The 20,813-nt window shown below is 36.5% G+C and overlaps 3 non-coding genes across 3 annotated transcripts; 2 read left to right on the top strand and 1 right to left on the bottom strand.

Annotated features, from left to right (window-relative positions):
• Nucleotides 1-8,835: 8,835 nt before the first annotated feature.
• TRNAQ-UUG (transfer RNA glutamine (anticodon UUG)) lies at nt 8,836-8,908 on the bottom strand. The gene has a single exon. It is a non-coding gene; the product is annotated as a tRNA-Gln (tRNA).
• A 5,703-nt stretch (nt 8,909-14,611) lies between these two features.
• On the top strand, nt 14,612-14,683 carry TRNAP-AGG (transfer RNA proline (anticodon AGG)). Its single transcript has one exon. It is a non-coding gene; the product is annotated as a tRNA-Pro (tRNA).
• A 100-nt stretch (nt 14,684-14,783) lies between these two features.
• On the top strand, nt 14,784-14,855 carry TRNAP-UGG (transfer RNA proline (anticodon UGG)). Its single transcript has one exon. It is a non-coding gene; the product is annotated as a tRNA-Pro (tRNA).
• Nucleotides 14,856-20,813: the final 5,958 nt, after the last annotated feature.

Genomic DNA, 20,813 nt, shown 5'->3' with positions numbered 1-20,813 from the left:
GACCTGAGAGTTGAGTGCTACAGGAACTTTCTCATACGACCTGAGAGTTACGTTAGCCGCAATGCATCTCATGGACGATGCAAAACTATGGTAGTGCTCGAAGGTGAATGGTATAAAAAATGGGTCATGCACCATAAACTCATGGGAAGATCGTTGATGGAATTGATGCAATCAACGCTCCCCTGGATGGGTTGCCAATCAAAGACCTAACATTTGATATTGACTCTTTTGAAGAAAGAGCCACACAATCGAACAGCTCGAAACGTCGCGGTAGCCCTGAGAACTCTAACACACACAGGGAAGGACGTGTCGAAGAGTTACTCAATAAGCAAAAGATCGTGCTAAAACTCTTCAGCGATCTGACAAAAGACTTCAGGACATCTACACCAAAAATCCATTGTCGTCTAGCGGTCAAGATATCTGGCTTTCACCCAGGAGATTCAAGCTCGATTATGGGCAATGGAATAGAGTTATGTTATAGATATTTTTTTCAATTCAAATTGTTAATGTGATAATCCAGTCGTTTTCGAGGTCTCTCTTGTTGAACGACATCATAGTTGAGATGAGCACTCGAGTGAGTTTGACAAGTTGGGCTGTAGAGAACCACACCTCAAGCCAAGTTCATGTGGGCTTAACAAACTTAAAATCCAAGAACACAACCCCTTAAATGGAATTTGGGATGCTAAGGAATTAAAAAGCTTTATTTTTGACGTAGAACAATGCTTGAAGGTTACAGGAACTTGCTCATAGGACCTAAGAGTTACGTTGGTCACAATGCATCTCATGGAAGATGCAAAACTATGGTGGCACTCAAAGGTGAATTGTTTAAAAAATGGGAAATGCAACATAAACTCATGGCGCTCGAAGGTGAATGGAATCGATGCAATCGACGCTCCTCTGGATGGGTTGACAATCAAAGACCTGTTGTTTGATGTTGACCCTTTTGAAGAAAGAGCCACACGATCGAACAGCTCGAAACGTCACGGTAATTCTGAGAACTCTATCACACACATGAAAGGACATGTCGAAGAGTTAGACATTACCCAAAACATCATAGTAAAACTCTTGAGCGATTAGACAAAAGACTTTAGGACAACTACACAAAAAATTCATTGTTGTCCAACGGTTTGGATATTTGGCTTTCACCTAGGAGATTCTGGTTTGATTCTCTGAAATTGAATATTATTTTCTTATTTCTTTTTATTTTATAGTTTCATCTTTTGTCACCAATTATATTTAAACTTTACCTCATTTTGAGAGGCAGTTTAATGGTCAAGTTCAATAGTATCGTAGATTAAAGACTTTTATGAACATCGTACCTATGTTAGTGTTATGTTATAGATATTTGTTTCAATTTCAACAAGTGGGGTTGAGGTGATTCAAATGGTTAATGCGATAATCCGGCTATTTTCGAGGTCTCTCTTGTTGAACGCCATCATGGTTGAGATGAGCACCCGAGTGAGTTTGACAAGGAGACTTGAATTTAAACTTTACCTACGTTTGAGAGGCACTATAATGGTCAAGTTCAATGGTATTTTAGATTAAAAAGACTTTTATGAACTTTGTACCTTTGTTAGTGTTACTTTGTACCTTTGTTAGTGTTATGTTATAGACATTTGGTCAAGTTCAACAAGTGGGGTTGAGGTGATTCAAATGGTTAATGTCACTTTATTTGATTTAAATTGTTAATGTGATAATCCAGTTGAATAGTTACAGGTTATTTCCAAGGTCTCTCTTATTGAACGCCAACAGGGTTGAAATGATTGAGATGAGCACCGGATTGAGTTTGACAAAATTGAAATAAAATCAAATAAAATTACTAAAAAAAATCAATAAAATTGAAAAAAATTCAAAAAAAACTAGCCTTATGACACTTCCTTCAACTAGAAGGGCGGTAAATCAAGGATTCCTTCGCCCAAGACCCATGATCCAACTCCCAACATGGAAATGATAAGCTATAGAATCATTCCAGAACCTCAATAGATGGGTTACAAACTCACATTACCAATCTCGACAACTAGACATGTCATCGGCGTTAGAAGAACGACCGCATCAGAGCAAGTCATGGGGATAGAAGATCCCGTTGAAGGATGATAGACCAATCGTAATCTTCAGCCCAATGAGCCAAGCTTTTGTAGAAGCAAGAACCCTTGTTCTAAGTTGAGTCAAAGCTAAAATTAGATAATGAGATCGAAGATTGAGAAACAAGATTTGGAACTTTATTCTAAATTGAGTCATTTCACAATCGATCAAGGCTTGATTGAATGAGTAAGATGCAATCTACCACAAGAATTGCATGAAACTTAGAAATGACAAAGATATGCTCAGATTTCTATGAGGGGGATCGTCTCAACTTGAGAGATCAATTTCATTGATCACAAATATGCTTTTACATAATAATTTGTGGGTATTTATAGTCTCCCAACAAAGAAGTTAGTGTTCGTGATTTAATCTCGATCCCTTTAAATCTCCATAGAAAACGAAGTTAATTTGAGCATTACAAACTTTATGAAATTAAAATAATATATAAAGTTTTCTAACCACTCATGAAATGATGATTGCAACTTCATCCACTACTTCAACCGTGCAAATATTTACTTTTGAATCCCCAAATGGTCTTGACTCAAACGAATCAGCTTGTAACACATGAAATGATGGTTGAACCTAGCCTATCCAATTTTGTAGATGAAGTATGAATGCTTGTTGAATCTTCTTGGCCTTGGGTTGTGTAATAGGTCCAGTTGGAATACCGTGATTCTTATCATCATCCCCTTCTTCAAAAAAATTCGTTCTAGAATCAGAAAAATCATCACCTACGGGAACATCAATTTTATTGTTCCATGCAATAAGATGAGTCATTTTACCAAATATCTTACAGAGCATTTATAGTCAAATAAAGAATTCTTATAGAGCAGTTATAGTGAAATAAAAAATTAGGAATCCACGCCATCTTTAGATCTACAGACCCACTCCCACTTCAGCTATCCAGGCTAACATTAAAATAAAAATTCATGAGTAAAATTATTTACGCTAATTCATTGAAATTTTAAACTACAGACCCACTCCCACTCCCAATTCAGCTATTCACGCTAACATTAAAATGAAAATTCTGAAATTCTAAAAAGAAATAATCACTAAATTTAGATTTCACTATTTATTGAGATTTTAAAAAGAAATAGTCACTAATTTTAGATTGAATAGTCGCCTTATACAACTTAGTTAACTTGAATCACGTGGGGTGAACGTGGATCAAACACGTGACTCTGAGATCTACAGTGACGCTTTCCCAACTAAGCTATCCCGGCAAACATTAAAAATGAAAACTCATTGATATTTTAAAAAGAAATAATCACTAATTTTAAATTGAATAGTCAGGAGTCAAGTTATGTGACGTGAATCAGGTGTGGTGAACGTGGATTCGAACACGTGACCTTCAGATTTTCAGTCTGACGCTTTCAAACACGTGGAGATTAAACACGTGACCTTCAAATCTTTAGTTTGACACTCTCCCAACTGAGCTATCCCTGCTAACATTAAAAGTAAAAATTCATAAGTAAAGCTATTTCCACTAATTCATTATATTTTAAAAAGAAATAATAATAAACTAAACCATAAGGTGCAATGAATGCACATCCCTGCTAACATTAAAAGTAAAAATTCATAAGTAAAGCTATTTCCACTAATTCATTATATTTTAAAAAGAAATAATAATAAACTAAACTATAAGGTGCAATGAATAATGCAGATCAAACACAAGACCTTCCAATATTCAATCTAATGCTCTCCCAACTAAGCCATCCCAGATAACATAAAAAATGAATAATGGTCAACCTATGCCAATTGGATCGAACACGTGACCTTCAGATTTTCAATCTGACGCTCTCCCAACTGAGCTAAACCCGCAATCATTAGAAATAAAAATTCATGAGTAAAGATATTTTTGCTGATTCATTGAGATTTTAAAAAGAAATAATGACTAATTTTTTATTGAATAGTCAGGTTATGCAAATAGAAACATGTGCGGTGAACGTAGAGATCGAACACGGGACATTCAAATCTTAAATCTGACGCTCTCCAAACTAAGCTATCCCCGCTAACATTAAAAAGGAAAGTTTTTAAGTAAAGGTATTTTCGCTAATTAAATGAAATTTTAGAAAGAAATGATCACTAATTTTAGATTGAATAGTCAAATTGTGCAACGTGAACCATGTGTGGTGAACGTGGATCAAACACGAGACCTTCAAATCTTCAATCTAACGCTCTCTCAACTGAACTATCCACACTAACGTAAAAAAAATGAAAATTCATTAGTAAAGGTATTTTCGCTACTTCATTGAAATTTTAAATAGAAATAATCACTAATTTTTAATAAGATATTCAAGTTATCCAACTTGTATAAGGTGCGGTGAACTAGAACACGTTAGGTATTTTCGATAATTCATTGAGATTTCATAAAGGAACAATGACTAATTTTAGATTGAATAGTCGGGTTATGCAACTAGAATCAGGTGCGGTGAACGTGGAGATCAAACACGTGACCTTCAAGTCTTCAGTCTGACGCTCTCCCAACAGAGCAATCCCCGCTAATATTAAAAATGAAAATTCATAAGGTATTTTCGCTAATTCATTATGTTTAAGAAAGAAATAATCACTAATTTTAGATTGAATAAACAAGTTATGTTTTTAGATTGTATAGTCAAGTAATAAACTTGTATTAGGTGCGTTGAATGTGGATAAAACACGTGTGACCTTCAAATCTTCAGTCTAACAATCTCCCAACTTAGCTACTCTTGCTAACATTAAAAATGAATATTCATCAGTAAAGGTATTGGGTACACTTCTGGAAATTCAACAAAAGGCAATAGTATTAGACTGAGATGCCAGATTTAAATCTCGCTTCTGGAAAATTAAACAAAAGGAATTGGGTACGCAGTTATAGTATGACATTCCACCCATAAACAGATGGTCAAACAGAAATGCTCAAGCAAATATTGAAAGACATGTTGAGGGTATATGTGATGGATTTTGTAGGAAGCTCAGATAAGTACCTACCCCTTATGAAATTCGCTTATAATAATACTTGCCAAGCCACCATACAAATGGTCACATACGAGGTTCTTTATGGACGGAGATTTCGATCCCCTATCTTTTCAGAAGAAGGGGGGCAAACGACAACTATTGGGCTAGAGCTGGTGCAAATTACCAACGCCGCAGTCCAGAAGATTAAAGCTAGGATACAAATCGTACAAAGCTGAGAGAAAAGCAATGCAGACCTAAGGCGCAAGGACATGGAATTGTAGGTAGGGGATCATATATACCTAAAGGTAGCACCCCATGAGAGGGGTGCTCAGGTAGGGTAAAAAGGGGAAGCTAAGCCCTAGGTTTATCCCTCCCTTTGAGATATTAGTAACCATTATCTGCATTACGATGTGTACTAAAAGGCCCCTATTCTTCTTTAGGTAGGATGTCCTACAATATGTATCATGAGCTGGATGTTATGATAGGCCTACCTTTCCCATCAGCTAAACGAGATGTCCTGCACAACGATTTACCAGTAGGATTACATGATTATGACGACACCACTCATGTGTTCCTGGGGAGAAAATTGAAGATTATTTTAGGGGAAGATTTTCAGGATCATTATATGATACATGACACGATGACCTCTAAGTTCTAAGATCCTGAAAACATAACAAGAAGTAATATCCTAGCTTAAGGTCGCGATTAAGAACTTACTAGTAGGCTACTGACTAAGTTTTACACACTCCATGTTTATCATTTTTTTTCAAGTAACTAAGAGTTGGTCGTGGATGACTAGACTTTGGAGTGTGGGCCATGTACTAACTTCTATTTTTAATCTAGTATTTTTTGTTCTTCTTTTGAGTCTGCTTCTTATTTTGTATTTGTAACGAATATGTATATGTAACACCCAAAAATGAAGAAAATTAGCTCCCATAAGAATAAGCCACTCATGAAAGACCCAAAGGATAGAAAGGAAAAAAATTAAAGGATTAAGCAAGAACAAAGGACTTAGTTAAGTCACTTGTGTACCACCCTTTTGAAAAGGATTGGAAAGGAAAAAGTAAATCAAAAGGGCAAAAAAGTCATTTTATCAATTATCAAGAATCTTTCCAGATTTGTAATTCCTTGTCTAAAAGGAATCTCAAGATTAAAAAAAAGCTAAAAATGATCAAAAAGCGATGAGCAATTTGTAGAAAAATTATAATTTTTCGAGAAAAATAATAATAAAATATTTGAAAAGTGGCAAATTACCAAAATACCCCTAGAAGAATGGATAATTACAGAAATGCCAGTTAATTAGAATCAGAGCATCTACCGTGACCATCCGAGCAAAATCCTTCGAACTCAAATTTCAACCGTCGGATCTCCTCCAAACTTTGATATGATCTAGAACGAACACGCACGGATCACCACATCCAACGACTAGTATTCAAAGCCATGGTCGGTAAGGGTATGATCGGAGTTGATATCTCCGAAAAATTATCCAGAAAGTTTGATCTCTAAATAACAAAGATTCTGGAGCTCTCAATGTCGGTTTAAGCTCCTCCTATAAAGTCTTAAGTAGGAGCAACAATACGGAATAAGAATCGAGAAAGGTCGATCCCCCAATCGAAGGCAATAAGCGTTTAGATTGTGGGTCTCCTACTCTCAGGTTTCTTCCAAATTCGAGAGCAATCCTCCACCATTTCTCTTCAAACTTCTACATAACGAAGAATCTGGAGCTCTCACTGTCGGTTTAAGCTCCTCCTATAAAGTCTGAAGTAGGAGCAACAATACGGAATAAGAATCGAGAAAGGTCGATCCCCTAATCGAAGACAATAAACGTTTAGATTATGAGTCTCCTACTCTCAGATTTCTTCCAAATTCGAGAGCAATCCTCCACCATTTCTCTTTAAACTTATTCCTACCATTTCTCAACAAGATTACCCACAAGTTCTATGAAGAAATAGAGTGCTGAAAGTGCCTAGAAACCATGCCCCCAATTCAATCAGCCATTGAAGAACTTCAAGAAAATCTTGAAAATCCAATCCGAGGATACATGATGATTCGTCGAGCAAGAATGATTCCAATAAGTTTCTGCACCTACAAGGAATGCTTCCATAGAAGACCACGAAGAAAAATAACCTCGAGAGCATGCCGAATTGAAGGAAATAGGTTTCAAAATTAAATTGGGGATAAGAGTCGAATTCCTATCTACGATCTCTTTTCCTTCAAATTAAGGATTCCTCTAACTTCAGAGGAAGAAGTTGAGTAAACTTGAGGAAGGAATCGAGAGATGAAACATCGTAGAATAAGCTACCCAAGAGATCGAAAATTTGGCGTTTTGAGTGAGTTGCATACCGAGAACGATTTTTTGAAATTAAGGTCTTACACTCAAAGACGTTCCTCCAAACCACTTCCTTTGGCCTGAAGAAAGGATATGGAAGAGGTTCAATGAAGAAATAGGGCCTTGAAATCCCTAGAATCGGCTACCCAATAATAAATCCTTTGTTTTATCTCCAACGATAAATCAGATTTTGGATGAACTTTGGAACCGAATATCTTAGGCTACTATCCACGAGAAGGTATCAAATCAAATCCCAAGCCTTTCCTTGTAATACCCATCTTTAAGTTTCACGAAGAAATCGAGGAGAGAAATGCTGTAAATGTGGCTGGACAGGCCGAGTTTTAGATGGCGGCAACGCGAAAAATGCGCATCTTCTTCCTGTTCAGAGGAAGAAAACGATGATATGGCCAGTTCAACTGAACTGTCCAAGTCAACTCAAAATTTGATCTTTTCTCGGGTTTTCTCAGTAGATCTTATTTTATGAAATGTTGTATGAATCCTTATCCCGAGAGGTTATATAAGGTAATGAAGTTTGGGAGTTATTAGAAAACTGTAGTTAGCGAAACCAAGATATGGGAGAAAATGCTCATCACGATCCATATAACTTTACCTCCTAGGATAACTAAAGTGGTATCCCTGAAATAATAGATTCCCCAGATGTACCCTTGGTCTCTAATAGATACTACGTGCACAATATCATGCTGGGCTATTCCTAAGCACTTATAAGTTCCAAGCTTGACCCAAGACGTTATGCATAAACCTAGGATCACCAAGAATCCAAGAAAACACCTAGGTTAATGCAAACATCATGCTTAAGAAGTTGCTAGGATCCATGCCTGAAGTAACCATTATCTCACTTCACGAAGTGTACCGCGAGGCCCCTATTTCTCTTTAGGTGGGATGCTATGGTATATGTACCATGAGCAGGATTCCATGATGAACTTATTATCTCCCTCACCTAAATGAGATTCCCTGCACCACGATTTGCTAGCAGGATGCCACGATTATGACAACGCCACCTATGCACTCATGGGGAGAAAATTAAGAGTTACTTCGGAAGAGTTTTCATGGTTAAAATACGATGCATGACATGACAACCTCTAAGGTTTAGTTCCTAAAAACGAAACAAGAAGTCATATCCTAGCTCAGGGCTTAGACATGCTCCAAATTACCAACTATTTTCTGTAAGGCCTATTTTATATGACATGAGAATAAATTCAATTCAAGTTGGTTGGAGCAAGTTCGGAACCTAAAACTCATGCTAGTTATTATGGGTTCAAATGATTACGGAGGTCATGTTCATGAAGCCTTGGAAGGCATTGGAAGGCATGAAGCGGAGCAAGTTCGAAATAACTCAAGAAAGTTACACCTTATGCCTCAAGAAAATTTGTGTTTTCGCATCGAATGCTAGGTAACACCCTTTTGTTTTAAAATGTCTTGTGTTGTTGTTCCTTATTCTGTGTTTTCGCATCAAGGTCATTTCATAAAGGTCCTACTAGGAGTTGAATCTAGGTCGTTGGATTCAAAGTCCAAAGTGCTAACCACTGCACCATAGAATCCATTATAAAAATTTATTTTGGAATGGTTTTCCTATTTTATGCAGATTCCACAAGAAGAGAGATCCTATCACGAGTCAAACTCAAGTTATTGGATTCAAAGTTCTAGAGCTGTTTTATCTAACTCGTTGTGATCTTGATCTCCTTTAGAGTGGTTGCAGAAGTATCCCTCCAATGTTGATTGAAGCTCTTGGAGAACATGTAATTTTATATATTTCTTATAGTTAATTTATATATTGTTGTATATTACAAACAAATTGAAATAATACTTTACATCCCAGTCTTTCTTTCTTCCGTGCAAAACTTAACATGAAAACTATATTATTTCAATATTCACTCGAGAAACAAGGGGTGAAAACTATATTATTTCAAACCCTCCACTATTGCTTCTACTTTGCGTGAAAATGCTTCCACTAAATCATGTTGCTAACTAGGTTGTCTGATTTGGTTCAATTCTTGGGTCCACTAGATTGAATCGACCTAGCTCAATTAAACTCTTGATAATATAAAAATCATAAGTTTCTTAAATTACCTTAACTTAAAAGTTTAACCCCTAATTTTTTTTAGAATGTTTAGCTTTGTTTCTAGTTGATCTCTAAATGCTTAGAAGTATCTAATAAGACTTCTATTAAAGGAACTTCTCTCTATAAAAGATGTAAGACTTCAGGTTTATTATTAAGGAATTTCAAATGCGTGATTTGATATATCATAGAGGACAAAAATATTTATTTGTTTCAAATATCTTATGTTGACCATTCTTTTTTGTCAAGTATTTTGAATATTATCATTGTGAATTACTAATGGCATTAGATTGAATCTCATTAATAACAATATCCCAAAACTCAGGTTAAGATGACATCAAAATTAATACTTTAATTTCATCTTCAAAATTTATTTCCACTTGACTAGATTGACATGTAATCATAATAGTCACCCGTGCACAAATATTTACAACCTTAAAAGGTAGAAATTATAAGGAGTACAAGAGAAGAGTGCTTAAAATAGTTTCAAAATATAGAAAAAAAAATAGTAGGAATTGGTCAAAGTCAACATCCATTGATCACTTATGGCACAACAACACAGATGAGGGTAACATTTTTTTTATTTCTCTACTATATTAGGCCCTTTGGTTTATTGGCCTTACAAGATGGAGACATGAAGTTTTCTATGTTTGAAATAAATTTGGTTTGATTGTTTTCGGGTTAGCATTGGTACCATCAAAACTTATTTATTTCTTTGAAATGTTCGAGTTTACAATTTACATGTTTTCATTTTTCTACTTTGTTTGCCTGCATTTAGAAATGAAGCAAAATTAGTCTGAGGGTTTTAGGCAGATTGTTATAATTCTAATTTTTAACTAAAAAAAAATTAGTCTCGTTGTCACCCTTAAAGAAGTTAGTGTAATAGGTCCGAGGGGGATCGTCTCAACTTGAGAGATCAATTTCATTGATCACAAATATGCTTTTACATAATAATTTGTGGGTATTTATAGTCTCCCAACAAAGAAGTTAGTGTTCGTGATTTAATCTCGATCCCTTTAAATCTCCACAGAAAACGAAGTCAATCTGAGCATTACAAACTTTATGAAATTAAAATAATAAATAAAGTTTTCTAACCACTCATGAAATGATGATTGCAACTTCATCCACTACTTCAACCGTGCAAATATTAACTTTTGAATCTCCAAATGGTCTTGAGTCAAACGAATCAGCTTGTAACACATGAAATGATGGTTGAACCTAGCCTATCCAATTTTGTAGATGAAGTATGAATGCTGGTTGAATCTTCTTGGCCTTGCGTTGTGTAATAGGTCCAGTTGGAACACCGTGATTCTTATCATCATCCCCTTCTTCAAAAGGATTCATCCTCGAATCAGAAAAATCATCACCTACATCAAAAGGACTCAACTAAGCAACATTGAAAGTAGAATGTACACCGTGATTCTTATCATCATCCCTCTCTTCAGGATTCGTCCTCGAATCAGAAAAATCATCACCTACGGGAACATCAATTTTATTGTTCCATGCAATAAGATGAGTCATTTTACTAAATATCTTCCCGAGCATTTATAGTCAAATAAAGAATTCTTATAGAGCATTTATAGTGAAATAAAGAATTAGGAATCCTAGCTATCTTTAGATCTACAGACCCACTCCCACTTCAGCTATCCAGGCTAACATTAAAATAAAAATTCATGAGTAAAATTATTTACGCTAATTGATTGAAATTTTAAACTACAGACCCACTCCCACTCCCAATTCAGCTATTCACGCTAACATTAAAATTTAAAGAAATAGTCCCTAATTTTAAATTGAATAGTCAGGAGTCAAGTTATGTGACGTGAATCAGGTGTGGGGAACGTGGATTCGAACACGTGACCTTCAGATTTTTAATCTGACGCTCTCAAAACTGTGTTATCTTCGCTAATATTTGAAAAAAAAACAATCATAAGTAAAGATATTTCTGCTAATTCATTATATTTTAAAAATAAATAATAACTAATTCTTTATTGAATAGTCAGCTTATGCAAATGGAAACAGGTGCAGTGAACGTGGAGATTAAACACGTGACCTTCAAATCTTTAGTTTGACACTACTCCCTTCTCTAAGAATCAACATAGCATAATCATTCCATGAAGGCCGAGGTAGTCTTATAAAAGAAGATGAGGCTACCACTTTCAAATCATTCCATGAGGACTTGAGAAAGTTTTGTAAAAGAAGATGAGGGTACCACTTTCTATTGCAGAATTTCGATGTGAATAGAGAATGAACCATATTCTTGGGAGACAAGATAGAGCCTCGAGCCTAACTTCAAAGGCATTACACAAATTGTTCTATGATATTTTTTCTAGGAACTCTTTGTTATGTTGTCCGCTGAAGGTTTCAGGAAAGGGACACAGATTCTCTATTGCACTGATCTCCCAATAGAAGTTTTACCTAGGTCATCTATCGTCACAACCCTTTTAAGGAAGATGCGCCCAAATAACCAGTGAACAATAACATTTAAAGAAGTTTCAGAGAGCGAGAAGAGGATTGTGATAAAAGTTGCTCTAGGTAAAACTTTTTTAAATGTCTTAGCCAACCATGACCTCATAATGAGGAGTCTCTTGGACAACAATAACATATGGACAACAAATGTCTTAGCCAATTGTGACGGTCATGATTGCTCAAGGCGTGTCGCCCAAATAATCGGTAAACAATAACATTGCACAAATAACCGCCTTGGACAACAAATCGTTTACAAGAATGGCTAAGACATGCACATGCAACCACAGACAACACGCCTTGGGCAATCATGACTATGACATCTGCCCCCACACAATTTATTGGATGAGGCTGACTTTAGATCTCTCGATGCGCTTCCAGCTGATCTCATAATGAGGAGTCTCTTTCAACCTACTAGGTTGAAATCACTTCTCGGTTTGTTGAGTCTTCATGTCTTCTTTGTTCGTGTCTTTCCTACTTTCTTCGCTTGAAACTTTTTTCTTATTTGTATGACGTCATACCACCTGCTTCTGCTTGATGTCTTTTGGGTCGAAATAATAACGTTTCAAGTTACTAACGTGGACAACAAGGTTAGTCCGCATCCATAAAAGCAATTGGATTCTATATGATGTCTTCATAATCTTATGGATAACTTTAACTAGTCCATAGTATTTTCACACCAGTTTGTGGTTCTTGTTGCTTTGAACTCGAAGTTTATCTGAACTTAACTTATATGAACTCTTTATTTTTCTTGAAATTATTGTGGTTGACGCTTCCGACTGACCCTTCTCTTCACCGTCTAGATGATATTTCTGTGTGAACAGGTGTTGCTTCAGTGGTTTGTTTCTGTCTCCCTTCTTCAGTATCTAACCTTGTTTTTGTCTCTTCTGGTGGGGATAAATCCATTATCTGACCTTGTTTTGCGTGGTGGTGTTCATGTAGTGGCAACAAGGTTTCTATTGAGGTTGGCTCACTCGAGCTCCCCTTTTTAATTACAACAGTAGCAGCAAGCGTAGATTCATCATGGCTATGATTCTTTCTCAACTGTAGTATCGACATCATTTTCAACCCTCTTGGTTGATGGATGTTTTTCTGATGATCATCGGGTTAGACTCCATTACTACTAGACATTTTGCTAGGGGCATGTAAATGACTTTGTGTTTCAGCAGGACGTTCATTCCTGACACGACGTGGAAGTCATCCATTTCAACTATCACTAAACAATTTGCCTAGTCCAAGGCTCCAGCTTGATTAGAGTTCTCATTGTGACTCCTAAGACAGGTAAAGCTTCCAATTTGACGGCGTTCATCTTTCCTGTATCTTGATGCCAAAGGATGTTAAAATATTTTGCATCTGTCTCCATCATGCGTTGTGGGTGGCTCTAGAGTTGACAATGGTGTTCCTTACTACTTTGTGCTTTACCCAAACCTCGACATACATAATATATATATATATATTCATTTAACTATAGCACATATGGTCCATGAAAGAATTGTAACTCTTATGCTCATTAATATTATAATGGCTACTACCTAAATTATAACCTAAAGTTGATAATAGATGTCCAATTAGCCAACCCTAAATTTGTAATCATTGTGGAGTGATTGAAATTACAATGGAAGTAGTTTAAACTCCTAGTACCTTAAAGGAAGTTGGTCTCTTCTAATAAAACACGAAGTTCTCTTTAATATCATTAATACAAATATGCTAGACATGAAACTACAACTGCGTTCAATTTAACTCCATTTTATTGTCATCTTGAATGACGTGTGAATATATATTCTTGAATTACCTTGATATTTCATATTAGTTAAGCTTTTTGCAAAATCACAATTAGACAACAACAAAGATGAACTTTGGTCTGTTTATTATTTTAAAGAAAATTTCTTTCTCCATCTTATTCCTAATAACTCTGCAACTAAATTCATATTATGTTAAGAAACAAATTTTTTACTCGCAAGAAGTAAAATATGCAACTTTAACTAAAATTTCATCTAAACAAATTTTATTGCCATACAACATAGATGACAATTATAGCCTTCAAACAAAAACTAGAGTAGTTGTGGTGAACGGGATAGAAACTCTAGTGTTCATCCATAATATACAACCACTACCTAAATTATGACCTAAAAATTTGAAAACATAAGTTGTAGTTGAAAATTACATAAAACAATCCCCTAAATCAAAGAACTCGTGTCTAATTAGTAAACCCTAAAGATAGTAGCTAACATAGAGTAATTGAAGCTCCACATGAAGTAATTTAAAGTTCCAGTTACTTAACTAAAGTTTATCTCGTCTTTAATGAAGCATGAGTTGCACTTAAGTTCATGAAATATTTACAGACTCAAACTCTTAGTACTATTAATGCAATTATATTTCATATGAGTTTGTCATAAATCAAACTATGGTACATTCAATAGAACTTCATTTTCTTGTCATACGAAGCAAAATAGAAGAATTAAATCAAACAAACCGACAAACTGAGCCGAATAAATCCAACCCAACCCAAACTGATTAGTTTGATTCATTTGTTGGGTTGTAGTTTATTCGGTAACACTTGCATATTAGAACAATTCAACATTACATGCCTTACTTACAAGTAAAATACTAGACCATCAACTTTTTGTTTTATAGTCCAACAACCGCTCAAGAAAATAGATTTCAAACTTGAGAGAAAAAAATATATTGAGTAGGAGTTAAAAATGTTGCATTTTTTTTAGAAAGGGCATTTGGTCTAGTGGTATGATTCTCGCTTAGGGTGCGAGAGGTCTCGAGTTCAATTCTCGGAATGCCCCTATGTTCATTTCTCAAAAGATGAGCCTTAGAGAAAGATAATGCTCTTATTAATATCATTTACTTGTGTACTCCACGATATATGTCTATAGTCCATAATAAGGGCATTTGGTCTAGTGGAATGATTCTTGCTTTGGGTGCAAGAGGTCTCGAGTTCGATTCTCGGAATGCCCCTCCAAAAAAGATAAAAATGACAATTTTGAAAGAAAAAAAAACAAAATGAAATAAAAATAGTATAGTCATCAATGGGGCCTAACCCAAAGGAATGCGTGGCAATGCACAACTTCAACTTATATAAATTTCATATATCGAGGCACAGAAAATATATAGACTAGCAACTAAGAATTATAGATTTGCTATAAAGGCATGTGGTCTAAGTGGTATGATTATCCTTTTGGGTGTGAGAGGTCTCAAGTTCGATTCTCAAAATGCCCCCAACAATATTATATCAAAATGAATTATGCAAGATAATATGATTTAAAATGTGGTTTTTAAACATTGAACCAAGAAAATTGTCTCGGACTTCGAAAAGAGCATTATTATCCTTTTGGGTGTGAGAGGTCTCAAGTTCGATTCTCAAAATGCCCCCAACAATATTATATCAAAATGAATTATGCAAGATAATATGATTTAAAATGTGGTTTTTAAACATTGAACCAAGAAAATTGTCTCGGACTTCGAAATTATTGTATTCTTTCTAGGAACTAGGTCATCTGTTGTCACAGAATCCTTCTTTCTAGGAACTAGGAATTCGAAATTATTGTATTCTTTCTAGGAACTAGGTCAACTAGGAACTTTTCATGTTGTCACAATCATAGGAACTTTTCAGTCAAATAGGTCAAACTCGAAATTATTGTATTCTTTCTAGGAACTAGGTCAACTAGGAACTTTTCATGTTGTCACAATCATAGGAACTTTTCAGTCAAATAGGTCAAACTTTTCAGTCAAATAGGTCAAACTTTTCAGTCAAATAGGTCAAACTAACTTTTCAGTCAAATAGGTCAAACTTTTCAGTCAAATAGGTCATCTGTTGTCACAATCTTTTGTTCTATTGTATTCTTTCAAGGAACTTTTCAATCAAATAGGTCATCTGTTGTCACAATCCTTTTAAGGAAGATGCGCCGAAATAACCGATGAAGAAGTTTCAGAGAGCCATAGGTTCGAATCCTGTCACCTTGATGTGTTATTCTCAGGGGCCTAAGTGCAAAGCCCCGTAGTCTATCCGTGGTCAGGAAGGCAGGCATGTTGTCCACTGTCGTCACATAGGTCATCTGTCGTCACAATCCTTTTAAGAAAGATGCACCCAAATAACCGATGAAGAAGTTTCAGAGAGCCATCGGTTCGAATCCTGTCACCTTGATGTGGTATTCTCAGGGGCCGAAGTGCAAAGCCCCATAGCCTATCCGTGGTCAGGAAGGCAGGCGAACTGCACACACTGAAAAAAAAAAAAAAAAGATCTCCTTTTCTATCACACGTAGAATTGTCATTCTTTTGTCTTTTGAAACCCCTTTACTTATCAGTCATCAGGCAGGTTTTTGGTATCATATATCGAGATAATTATTATGAAAAAGCTATTCCACTAGTGTGACTTAGATACCCTTTCTTTGTGGTATCGATCATGCTATTTGAATAGCCTCAAGTCATCATAGCCTCTCCACCGGTTCCGAAGACTCCTTCGGCATCAATGTGCTTCAATGAAAGAGATCAGACCCTTTCCTGAACTAGAACCGGGCACAAAATGCCAAGGAGAAAGTCGAAAGCGAGCTCTTTTCACGTATACACAATCTCGAAACCCAATTAGCTCAAGGACTGTCTCCTCAACCCTGGCAAGTATGAGTGCTTGGTAAGAGAGAATGTCGAATGAAAAAGACATTCGATTACTGTCACATTCCCAATTACCAAAGTGCATTAAACCTAGTAGAGATCTTCGACCTAACGATAATGGAACTTCAAGCCCATTTAATCAATCCGCTTTGTACCTTATTGTTGACCGAATAGGATGCACGCCAGGCCTAAACTCTCTCTCAGTCACCCGGAGACGAAAGGAAGATCAGATCCGAAGTTTACGAATCGAAGAAAAAGTGGATCTGAGTTCTACAAGCTTTCATTTTAAAAAGCATCGCTTGCCTGCGGTACTTTATTCAGGATGTGCAACAATACGGTCATCTCTCAGCCGTGTATAGAGAACTCCTTAATCATTTTCTTGGCGGATAACACAAATGAAATCGCTTCCCTGACCGCCCATCTTATGAGTCCATTCTTGTCTTGTTGGTTTGTTGTACTATTCTATACCTCTCTCGATTGATAGAAAGACGTTCAGGAGCTGGGAGGGCCTATCATGAGGGAACTTTCCTTTTCACGGTAGACAAAGGTAAAGCGGGAGCTGCATATGTCCACTGTGATCAAGGCAGAGCGACTCCATCTTTAAAAGATGTTGGTTTTATCGAAACTGTTAGATCCGCTTTCGTTAAAGAAAAAATAGGAGCTCTTGGTTTGGCCGATGTTGATTCGTATGGCAATGCGGACTCGACTCAGGATGAGGATTCCACTTTTCATACTGCTGCTATGAGCCGAAAGAGCTGGTAAGCTATCTCGCTAAACGAAAGGAAAAAGCACGTACGCGTTGACCTTGTTACAAGGGGCGGGGGCCAGCCAAAGAAGGTCAGTCGGACTAGGTTAGGACCCTTGATCCGGTTCAGCTATGTTCTTCCATGCGAGAATGTATGCATATCGGTATCCTCTTTAGGACCGGTTGCTTCCTCTTTTTGTTTATACGTTTGGAAAAACCTGCTAAGCCCGCCTTTCTTATCAGGTGTTATTAAATGTTTCAGCTCAAACTTTCCTATCGTCCGACGGAAAAGGTTTTCATTTTCTTTCTGGAGCCAAGGGATCATTTAGTGTCTACCAAAAAGTTCACTATCTATTAGTTGCCGTAATCGAATGTATTTCTCATTTCACGTTAGCTCCTCCGAGAGTTTCCTGGTCCGTAGTAGACGAAACCTTGGACTTCTATCGGATTTATAGCATTGCCTGGTGAGCTCGCCGTTGAGGATTGACCTTATAGGAGATCGAGCAGCCTTTCTTTCCCTACCTGGTATGCTTTCCCGCTTATTTTGCAACTAGCCAACTAGCCAAAGAGAGAGGGAGAGGGATCATGTCAATCAATTTCTATGTGCATTTTGTCCGTCCTGTACTTGCCTGCTTAGCTTTCTTAGCCAACATCTCCGGTTTCTCCCGAACCAAGAGGTCCTGCTTATCCATACCCAAAAGTCACACTTTCAGCCGAAAGACTGATTTTTTTCATAAAGTCGGTTCATAGATCAAGAAAGAATGAAGCTGCTTACAGGGACAGTTATGCGATATGTCTTTTCATACTCGCCTTTTCTTTAACCCTACTATCAACCTAGCCATTCTCGCTTGTTGCTTTAAGGGGTCTCCCCACTGTAGATTACTCGGATTGGTTCTCGCGTCCCTGTGCCAAAAAGGATGGGCGAGTTTGGTTTGAATGTTAATCGATTGGGTGGATCCATATGCTCCGGGGGAGGGGGGGTGAGACGAGGTGTAGCGCAGTCTAGTCAGCGTATCTGTTTTGGGTATGTTGTCCGCTAAAGGTTTTAGGAAAGGGGGTACAAATTTTCTACATAGGTCATATGTGGTCACAATCCTTTTAATCTTTGGTCACAATCCTTTTAAGGAAGATGCTCCCAAATAATCGGAGAAAATTAGCCTTTAAAGAAGTTTCACAAAGCAAGAAGAGGCAGAACAGAGAATAGGATTGAATCGTGCAAGGAAGAAAGAACTAGTAGGTTTAATTTTGGTTCGTTTGAACTAAAAAATGAACCAAAAATTTTCAAACGAACCAAAATTTAAGACTCACTAGCCCAAAGTCCATATGTGGTAAAAAAAAAACCTTCCGTGGCCCAACCCTTATTCGCAGTCCGCATCCAACAATTTCTTTTTGAACCTACACGTATGCTCCAGGCCAAACTCACATAACTAGTCAGAAGATGCGGCCCACAACTGAACGGAAGACAAGTGTCACAATCGCACTCTTGCAGTAGTGAGACAATGATTATGTGACATTTGTTCTAATTCAATGAACAAGTCAACCATGCAAAATTTAGACTGAACGAACAATGGCAGTGTATGCTCGAATCACGTTTAGAAGAAATAATTTAGAAAACGTGAGCGAGGAAATACATTAAAAACAATTTCAAATAAAGCAATGTTATAAGCTAAAAGTGAAGAAACAACAACTGGTCACGTTCTCCTATAGTACATTTTGGGACATTTTAGTCCTGATGGGTGTAGATATGATTTTGTGGACTAATCATACACCCCGTATTGGCACAACAATAATAGTAAAGGCCTATCTAAGATGAAAGCAAGTAAAACGTGTTTGGAATGAGCATGCCACCATGAGCCACAAATCGTTTACACGAATAGCTGAGACATCTAACATGCAGCCACAGGCAACATGCCTTGGCCAATCATGACCGCGACATCTGCCCTTACACAATTTGTCAATATCTCTATCAACCGGCTCTTCATAAACTCAATGTTGTAGGATGAGGCTGACTTTAGGTCTCGCGACGCGCTTCTAGCTGATCTCAGTATTGAGGAGTCTTTTCCAACCTACTAGGAGCTATTGAAAATCACTTCACGGTTTGTTAACTCTTCAAGTCTTCTCTGTTGGTGTCTTTCCTACTTTCTTCGCTTGAAACAATTTCTTCTTTGCATGACGTCATACGACCTGCTTTTACTTGATGTTTTCTTGGTCGGAATAATAACATTTCAAGTTACTTACGTGGACAACAGGGTTAGTCTGTATCCATAGGAGCAATTGGATCCTAAATGATGTCTTCTTTATCTTGTGGATAACTTCGACTAGTCCATAGAATTTTCGCACCAGTCTTTGGTTCTTGTTGCTTTGAACTCAAAGTTGATCTAATCTTAACTTATCATAACTCTCTATTTGCTTTGAAATTATCGTGGAAAGTACGGGGATCAATACCTTGCATCTCTAATTGAATCGATTACTAAATATATTATTTCTTTTCAATTTTTTCTTATTTAGGACATAATGAGCCGGGATAGTTTTTCATTTTCAGATGACGAGATGTTTAGGACTTTGTGACATAAGAATTGTGGGGATATAGCTTAGTTGGTAGAGCACTCGCTTTGCTTGTGAGAGTTATGGGGATTGATACCCTGCATCTCTAGATTTTCTATATTTTCACTATTATTAATGATGGGAAATTTATGGTTTTACGATGCAAGAATTGTAGGGATGTAGCTTATGATGGAAAATTTAGGGTTTTATGATGCAAGAATTGTGGGGATGTAGCTTAGATGGTAGAGCTCATTTAGCATGCGAGAGGCAAAGGGATATCCCCATCTCCAAAAGAAACTATTTATTATTAATATTTTACTTCTATTCAATCTTTCCTTATTTATGACATAATTAGCGGAGATATTTTTTCATTTTCACTAGAATTGATGACGGGACATTTAGGGTTTTCTGATATAAGTATTGTGGGAATGTAGCTTAGATGGTAGATTGCTTGCTTAGTATGCGAGAGGTATGGGGATCGGATCGATACCCCATATCTCCAAAAGAAACTATTCGTTATTACTATTTTATTTCTATTCAATTTTTCCTTATTTATGACATAATGAATAGCATTATTTTTTTTTATTTTCCTTATTATTGATGACGAGATGTTTAGGATTTTGTGACATAAGAATTTTGAGGATATAGCTTAGATGGTAGAGTGTTTGCATCAAATGTGAGAAGTACTGGTATCGATACCATGCATCAACAAAGGAAACGATTACTAAATAAATTAGTTCTTTTAAATTTTTCCTTACTTACGACATAATGAGCGGGGATAGTTTTTCATTTTCAATATCATTGATGACGGGAAGTTTAGAGTTTTTTTTATGTAAAATCATGGGAATGTAGCATGCGAGAGATACGGGGATCGATACCTCGCATCTCCAAAAGAAACTATTCGTTATTACTATTTTATTTCTATTCAATATTTCCTTATTTATGACATAATGGGTAGCGATATTTTTTCATTTTCACTATTATTCATGATGAGAAGTTTAGGGTTTTGTGACGTAAAA

The sequence above is a fragment of the Cucurbita pepo genome, unplaced genomic scaffold (genome assembly GCF_057944985.1).
Source record: "Cucurbita pepo subsp. pepo isolate OVF unplaced genomic scaffold, ASM5794498v1 scafford_2, whole genome shotgun sequence".
Classification (NCBI taxonomy): domain Eukaryota; kingdom Viridiplantae; phylum Streptophyta; class Magnoliopsida; order Cucurbitales; family Cucurbitaceae; genus Cucurbita; species Cucurbita pepo.
This window is presented reverse-complemented; position numbering and strand designations above follow the sequence as displayed.